Raw genomic sequence first — 7,559 nt, forward strand, 5'->3', positions numbered from 1 at the left:
AGATGCAGGAAAAGAATGGGGGGAGGCCAGCACCGGCTCCTTCCCTCGGCCGACGTTGGGCCACACCACTTGCTAGCGGGGGCAGAGCCGAAGGGAACCCCGTGGTTTGCAAGCCCCGATGGAGATCTGCACAGAGTTAAGCTCACACAGCTCTCTGGCTGCAGCACCAAACAGCAGAGCCATTATGTATGCAGCTCCTGTGCCTGCACACAACCTTGAATATCAGAATCTTCTTTGATGATAAATAGTATAAATGGTGGCTAGGACACAGAAATACCAGGGGATCATTAGCGTCCCCCTGTACATGCCACTGAAGATGAGCAGAAGGGCTACTGGTGCAGAGTCTCCTCTGAAGGACAGACTGCTCGTATCCCATAATAGTAGTTTCCATTTAAAAATAGCAAATGATAGTCAGAGGAATAATAAAACCTAGAAAATCATACCAAAACCCAGCAATACATCAAAGCCATTTTAATAGCTCTTAATACAGTCACTGACATAGCTACTGTACTTGCAAGGCTGGATGATGGAACAGGCAGAGGTTTCTGGTTTTACATTCATTTCATCCTAAAAGTTTCTGTTGCTTCTTGCATGTAAATTACAGATAATCATTGTGCTGACAAGAGGTTGCACTTAGCTGACTCCACTATGAGGTAAAATTGGAAGAAAATACCTGGTTAAAAGAACTTTTCTCATTTTTTCCCCTTGGAAAATAAAAAGACAAGATGCAAGAAGTTAATTGCATAGGGCTTCTTATATCTCTTGGCTGGCTATTGAACCAGTGCCATAACTCAGTGCTGCTGGATACTAAGAGAGGAAACGTTATTTGATGTAGTAGGGGCAATCCCATACTTATCAAATCATCTTGCTTGCCTGTAAAGCTAAGCTCCAATTTATGATGTTTTATGAAGCCACAGACTGAGCTAAGGCTATAAAAATTGAGACTTAATATTCAGGAATAAAAATGCATAGAGTACCACTGAAGTGACATTTTTTTTTTAAAGGACTTGTATCCTCCTTGCATTAAATATAACCAGAGAGTGTGACAATAATGGCATGCTGTCCACTGGAGAAAATGCAAGACAAACAGCACAGGTTTGCTGTTTCTAAGACACGGGTACTTGCTGTTGTGCATGTATTAAGGCAGAATGATGGGTCATATAATAGAACAATGGCTAATAAACCACCATGCATCGTATGGCCCTCAGCGAGTTTATTTTTAAACATTTTCCCTCTGAGAAAGCACAGAGAAGTCTCTCACATCTGCCTGCCAGACAGATTTTTTTCTTCAAGTGACCAAACACACAGAAAGAAATTGAAAATTTACATGCAGCTGTTTTGAAAGCAGTCCTTTCATTTACTCACCTGCAGAAAAGGATGAGATTCCTTTTTTATATGCTTGGAAAATGAAAGTAAGAGAGATGGAAAATTTTCTAATCCATTCCTGCACTCTCCAGAACTACCACTGCATCTGACACTTCCCCACCACCTTCCCTCACTGATCCTTTATTATAGTCATTAGAAGAAGACACCCATCTACTTAAATTATATCTTTAAGACCCTGGCGAAGCAAAGCACATAAATACCTGCTTAATGTTAGACATCTATTGAGCAAAACATTAAGCATTCACCTAACTTCCAAAGGTGTTCATATGGCTGCTGAAATTATTGCTGTGGAGAGGCGAGATTATTTACAAGTTTAATGTTAAGTGCACAACTGATGTAATCTTCTAAATCAAGGCTGAAAATCCTTAGGAAAAATTAACTAAGATAGCAATTATACAAGAATTGTTTAAAACATTACTTGATTTTTACTTTGAGATTTTGGGATCTAATTAAGAAGCAGGACTGATGTGTTCAGATCTGTCCCGCTGGCTACCCAAGGGATTTGAGCGCTAACTTGCTTAAGCTCGTTTGAAGAGTCCCGCCTTGATCATTAAAGGGATGCACTAATGGCAGATGTGGACACCACACAGTCTTAAGGAATCAAATGACTTGAAGCAGTGCAACACCTGAAGTCACTTCTAATATGATTTAAAGTTATAAAAACGTTCAGTCTCTTAAAATGTCTTAAGAAAATGCACAGATAGCCTCTTAAGGAGCAGCCTGTGCCGGGAAGAAGTTACTCCCCCAGCTGCTCATTAAAACCCGCTTGCTGGAGGTTTTGAACAGATCTGTTGGCAAAGCAGTTCAAATGAGCACTTTAATTCTCTTCAGGAAAAAAAAAAGAAAATAAAAGAAAAAAAAAAAAAGAAAGGAAACCTCATCTGGGTTAGCTGGGACTAGCAATTCAAACAGTTTAAACCAAGCTGGCTGAGAGGAATTAGGAGCATGAGCACACAGTACTTGACCAGCAGGCTGACGGAGCCTGGGAGGAGCATCCACCAGCCCGTGTGGGCTCTGCCTCAGCCAGCACACATCCCACTTTCCCATTCCAGTTTCACAGGAGTCTATCATTTGTGTACTTGAATTAAAAGTATTTAGTGTAACATGGGCCCAGAAGCACTTAATATGTTATTTTTAGTATTTTTTCCTCATTATATTATTATGACTGAAATTGTGCAATCTCCAGGGGACGTGGCCCAGGAGACAGGATCCCTTAGGTACAGCATCACTGCACAGGACTAGTTACATGACCCCAGCAAAATTGCACAGAATCTTTGAACTGTCATCACAAACCTGCAGACCAAACTACCAGGCAAGAGCCCCGGGTGTGAATCCTGCCTGGGGTTGCCATTCCCGAGGTGAAGCCCTCGCTCTGCCTTGCAAGCTCATCTGCACCAGGCTGAAACTCCACCTGCAGGTGCAGGATCTGTGAATGGCAAAGGAGGTGCTGGGGGCCAGAGGGTTATTTCTCACTGACAGACAGAGAGTTACTGAGCAGGAGTCACAAGTATATTTCAGGTAATATTTGGTTTCCCTACATTTTAAAATTTGTGATACAGCTGTGTAGTCAACATTTACAAGCCACGATTTCCTTCATGCTTTCTCCATGTGCTTCCCTGTGTCTGACAGGGTTGGTAAAAAAAAAATAAATAAATTAATATCTAATTTATGCTGAGGCAGAAAAACAGCTCACTGAAACACCATCTAAAACAGGAGGTTTGAACTCATTGAAACTCTATTATATGCTTGAGTAACTCCTGGAACAATAGAAAGCTATGCATAATTATGTGGGCAAGTAGAAGTATGCAAGGCAGATGTTGTCCGTCCTGCCCACGCTGCAGCTCGCCGCTGGCCCGCACGCCACCTCCTCTGCGATTGCCCACTGGAGGTGGGTGGGCACCCCAGAGAAGATGGTCATGATGTGTCTAAGTCAGGTACTCCTGCTTATTAGGTGTTCAATTCGACTAAATGTAAGCTTGGTATAAAAGCAAAAACATCCGTGATGGTGTATCTCTGCAGGAAGAGAAAGTAAAGCTCTAGGGACACCTCAGCTCCACAGAGCCAGTGTGATATTTAACACGAGAAAACGGGCTGTTGCTGTTCAAGTGATCTACAGTCAAAGCGCATCTCATCTCCTTTCCACTGGATACAGTTTGCTCTAGGTCTCCAGAAGCCTAATCATAGAGTAGGCAACTTTCACTCCATTTCACTGTTTTGCTTTTTAGGCAGGGTTGTTTTTTTTTTTTTCAATTACTCTTCAGCCTCTTCCTGTAGGGAGAGAAGCCTCTGGAGAAGATGGCTTCCAATAACGAATCTCCACCACTGCTCTCTTACTTTGAGCAGATTTTCAGCTCTTGTAAACTTGCATAGCATTATCGGATATCAGTGGACAAATATTCATTCATAGCAGCTTTGGGCCTCAGCTTAGACAAGAAATTTCAGTAACAAGCAGTAAAAATGTCTCTATTTGGCACACCTGGAACAAGAGTCAGGTGGGCAGCTTCAACCAGCGTTAATGAATTTAGCAAGCAGCGACAAATTGCTGTAAGGGTGAAATCTCATATTAACCGCCAGATAAAATAAATATTTTTAAAAACCCCACAAAACCAAAGAACAAAAACCTTAAGAAAAGAATGCAAAATTCTGAGCAAGGTTGGAGCCCAAAGTGGTGGGAACTGAAGGCGCACACCCGCTGCATGGAGGGCGCTGGAGCCCCGCCACAGCTCCTCTGTTTTCCTGTTCTTTTCCCCACTGAACAAAACCAGGAGGGTACAAGCTCCAGGCAGGGCACAGCTGCCATCCAGACACTGTGAAGTGGTGCCTGGGTGGCACAACCGGAGAAGACCACCCAGCCAAGCACTCGTGTCCCCAGCCCACCCAGCAGCAGCGCTGGCCCGCAGCGGCCGTAGCTGGGCCAGAGAAACAGCTGCAGTTGTGCTGTCACTGCCCACCTTCCTCTGGCTTCTCTCAAATTTTGTTCCTACCCTTTTTTGACAGTTACCAGTTCCTTTGTTTGCTGCCACAGCAGATAGAGAAGGCAGTGGTGAAATGCAACAACACCCCACACACTCCCCCCAAACCCATAGAGCCAGAACAAAGCGGGAGAGGGGAAAGAGCTGGAAGAATGAGTGGAAGAGATTCAGGGTTCAAATGCGGTCTCTTGCATCTGCCGTTTTCAGAAAAGCCTTATAATTTACACTTCACAATTTTCTAGCAAACACACTGGATTGTCAGACTTGATAAAATTATCAGAAAGTTGTGATTGTTAGTATTTTTCTTAAAGTCTCAGCTCTCTTGAGACAATGGGTTTACGTTATCTATATGATCTTCATTAAGCTCAGCTTTTTTGCTTTTTTTAAGTAAAGCTTCTCAGGTTTTCAGAGAAAAGCTTTAAAAGATAAACTTTTAAGGACATGGAAAAAGAGAAAGCAAGCAACTGTTTTTTTCTTTTAAGCCACGATCCTAACCTAGGGGAGACCTGATTAATAATTTCTAAGCACTTGATGATGGGGATTTCTTCCATGCTGTTAGCAAGCATAGTGCTGGAAAGGCAAATGCATAAAGGGAAAACCATCAGTAGAAATAAAGTCTCTAAATTCCCAAACAAATTTGCTTGGGTATCATGGAAGAGGTTGTAACCCTTTCATAAAATCCACTATATACGCAGTTCACACCTTTGCAAGTACCACAGACACCTAATCTCTCCACCCGGACGCAGGAGTGCAAACTGCACAAGCACACAGACTCCGAGTTTGCCTGCACTCAGTAAGGAATGAGGTTTTCAAACACTATGTTGTCCCCTGCCAGCTTGTGAAAAGGATGACTGACAGTCACACCAGCCACAGCACCCGCGGAGCGACTGTCACAGAGACATTGCTCTGCCCTGGGCGCTTTCACCCTATGGAAAGAGACATACAGAAACCCTGCGCACAGCACATACCCTGTGCCACCTTGCTGTGGTTGCCACCCTTTGCAACCCTCTAAGAAAAAAAATCCAGCATCTGTAATTAGCAAAGAGTGATGCTGAGCATGGAATCTGCACGGGCTCTTTCTTCCCTTCGTTCAGCTGTAGCTCACATTATTCTTCTTTTAGCTAGAAAACTCTGATCGGGGAGGAGGTCCTGGCATGTTTTTGTTTTCAGTCACTCTCGTGTCTTTATTTCAAATAAGAAATGAAGTGCAACTGCTCATCAGCATGGTGTACATAAATACACGTATCGCCTAGTTATGCAAACACTTGCCTGCAGCCGTTCAATAAACCAGAAAAGCACTACCTTCATTCAGGTAGTCCATCATTTTAGAAACCCAAAGAGTTTATAGAAAAGATTGTCAAAGACCCCATCATTTTGCAGTTAGTATAATTAATAAGGTGTGCACAAAATCCAAGAGTGTTTTAACACATGTTTTCAGCTGAATTGCATTATTGTTATGTTATAATAAAAGAGAGCCACATGTTAACAGAACACCAGGGACCCAGCCTGATACAACCGTTACACATCAATAGGAAATTCAGAGGGGAAACATCAAGTTTCCTTTAAAATCATTTTGGTTTTCAAGAGCTGTGACTTCTATTTAGTAGATTTTGTGAAAGAACCTCTGTTTATAAAAATTATTGGGTAGTGTTGGCTGTCAGAAAACAAACATAAACAAGCAATTAGTGTGATAAGTAGAACGATACAATGAACTCCTCCTGGAAGTCTCCTATCTGGAGCCAAGCAAGGCCCCAATTTGATGAACAATTAGGCATGTGTTTAAGTCCCCAAGATCATCCTAGGAGTCTACTGGGACTACTCACACATTAGTGCAAGCGGTTTGTAAAAAGCTTAGAAATATCTTGGGGAAACTGCATTGCAGGGACGGTCAATGAATCTGTGGTGAAGTGGCACCACCCAAAAGCTGTTTTGGAAAACCTCCTGGCAGCAGCAGAAAAGTTCTGCACGTAGTTGGGTTTAACTTTAATGGACATAGCCTATCTGGTGCCCTTGGAAAGACTGTGTACCTCTGTCTCTCCCTATTCCACACCTGAATCCTACACTGTGTTTTCCTGCTGATTCTCAGTGGTGGATGTAGCTTGCTCTGCCATGAAATAACAATGAGTTTTGGCCTTTGTAATGAATGTGAGCTGATGGATTGTGGAAGTGTAGGAAGGACAGAACAGCCCCTCACAAGAGCAATGCGATTAACTGTACAATTGTCACCCAGTTATCTTCATTTCTTCCACTCCGTAAAAATCAATGGACCTAAGCTCTTGCGCAAAAACCTGATCATCAGTGTGTTCTGAAACTGCTCTCATCATCTTTGCTCCAGACCCCCGCATCATCTCCTGCATGTGTTCAATCCTTAAAGTCACTCTGATAAACCTGAAAAACCTGCTAAATTTAGCTCCTTCTGTGATGCTTCAACATGTTTTTGGACTTTGAGAATGACTGGGCAGGACCAACACACATGGCACTGGACACGTGCCCCAGTATCGCTCCCAAAGGACAGTTCTCCTGAGCTCGTTCCCAGTGACGGGCGTTGTTGAGGGACGCACACATGAAGGATGCTGAAACAGAGATTTGTAGATGGATTATTCTGAAACTGAGCTGTTCCTGAGGAGTTCTTACAATGGGGAAGGATTCTGGAGGAACCTTTGCACCTGTTGCTGAAAAAGTGAGCAAAGTTTGCCAACAGAGGAATAAGTGCTGTCAAGAAGGATGTCCATTCTTTCTCCCTCTCCAAATAATGCATACAGCCAGGTCTCCCAACACAAGTCCACCAAAACCAGGGAAACTACCCCTACTGGCACCTTGTGTGTACCAATGTAGGTCTTGTTTTTCATCCGAGCTGAAGGGAAACACTGATGCTCAGCTCTGACAATAATAACAATAATGGCAAACTTCTGGCCTCAGCGACCTCTTACTAAGGTGAAGCACCAAAGAACCATCTTCTCAAGCCTATTTGAGCCAAACGCTATACCTCCTGGGGAGGTAAATCCAGGAGCAGGGCTCTGTGCGGCCTTTGTTAGCCAGGAAGGAGAAGAAGGGTGACTTTTGCCACCGTGCTCCTTCTTCTCCCTCTCTGTTTTGTACATACAAGGAGTTGACCTAACTGGTTCATCCCGATTCTAATTGGAGCCTTTATGTTAACTGCAAAAGTACTTATAACCTACACTTAAAAAGGATGTGAGTCAG

The sequence above is a fragment of the Falco biarmicus genome, chromosome 14 (assembly GCF_023638135.1).
Source record: "Falco biarmicus isolate bFalBia1 chromosome 14, bFalBia1.pri, whole genome shotgun sequence".
Taxonomy (NCBI): domain Eukaryota; kingdom Metazoa; phylum Chordata; class Aves; order Falconiformes; family Falconidae; genus Falco; species Falco biarmicus.